Raw genomic sequence first — 1596 nt, forward strand, 5'->3', positions numbered from 1 at the left:
CGTTGAAGGAAACAGACGAAGCCATGCCGATAGATGTACCGAAGTTCAATCTTTCCATACTCTCCAGTGATGTTGAAGTTTATGGAATTTTGCCAGCCTCCTACAAGTTGCAACCACATGAGCTAGTCATTGCCCACTGGTGGGTATTGATTAACTGTCCAGAAGTTGAATACTGGAAAGACATCCATCTATATTGTCCAGACATTCAAGGTGATCTCGAGTACCACAACAGGGAGTTCGCAAATTATTTTGGCTGCTGGGTACGTAATTCAATATTTATGTACGTATTTATGTTTATTGCATAATTATCTATAGTTACAATGTTAAATTGTTGGTTGCAGATGAACCATATTCAATTTGATGGTCACCCAAATTGGTCGCACAAACTAAAACTTCTAGCGATGAAACCGATAATGTCAAGAGTTTATCCGATGTGCAAGGTGAATGGCGTGCAATTTATATGTGAACAGAGAGACAGCAGACGGAGAACACAGAATTCTAGGGTGATGGTGCATGGTGGGCGGAATGGAGTTGACTATTACGGTGTTCTTGATTCAGTGGTGGAACTCGTTTATGGTGAAGGCATGACAGTGCACCTCTTCAAGTGTAGATGGTTTGATACTAGCCCGCAGAGCATGAAGACCAATCAGTACGGAATATTATCGGTGAACACTGCTACAAGTTCTTACGAAGATGACCCGTTCGTTTTTGCCACATCGGTAAAACATGTGTTTTATCTTGATGACCTTGCTAAGGGTGACGCGTGGAAAGTAGTCAACCTTGTGCACCCTCGAAACATTTACCGGGCGGCTACACTTGGAGAGGCCGAAGACCAGGAAGAAGATGCTGCGTATCAAGAGCCCAACGCAATAGGTATTCCTAACTCCTCTACCGTTCGCCTTAATAATTTTAAAGCTGGTCGTTCGGTGCGAATTCGTGATGAAGAGCCAAGGCTTATTGATGTTGATCCAAATTAAGAAACAAACGAAGACTCTGGCGATGAGGAAAGGCATAGATTACCAGAAATTAATTCTGACACCGAAGAAGACTCATCGGATGATTCCGATTACTAGCCTTAGTTTTAATTTCTTCGGATGTAATACATTAATTTGTAATAAAAAAGATTGTATTACCTTAATTTCTAGTTTACATATGTTGAATTCATATGATCTGTTATTTTATATGAATTTTGGTGATATATGAACAGGAAATTAGTATGGTTTAAACCTTCTGTTTTAGGGTTTGTAATTTTGTACTTAAGCCGACGAAATACAACATAATTCGTCGGCCTAAACCATCTTAGCCGACGAATTATATTAAAATTCGTCGGCTAAACCAGTCTTAGCCGACGAAGAATACTAGAAGTCGTTGGTTAAACCAGTCTTAGCCGACGAAGAATACTAGAAGTCGTCGGCTAAACCAGTCTTAGCCGACGAATACCCTAATATTTCGTCGGCTTTATTAATTTTTATATTTTTTTATTATATACTATAGCCGACGAATATATTAGGGTATTCGTCGGGTAAACCCTAAACTTTTTCTGTTACATACTATAGCCCTATCTTCGGTGGTTATTTTGCGTAAAATTTTATACGA

The sequence above is a fragment of the Fragaria vesca genome, linkage group LG4, assembly GCF_000184155.1.
Source record: "Fragaria vesca subsp. vesca linkage group LG4, FraVesHawaii_1.0, whole genome shotgun sequence".
NCBI classification, from domain to species: domain Eukaryota; kingdom Viridiplantae; phylum Streptophyta; class Magnoliopsida; order Rosales; family Rosaceae; genus Fragaria; species Fragaria vesca.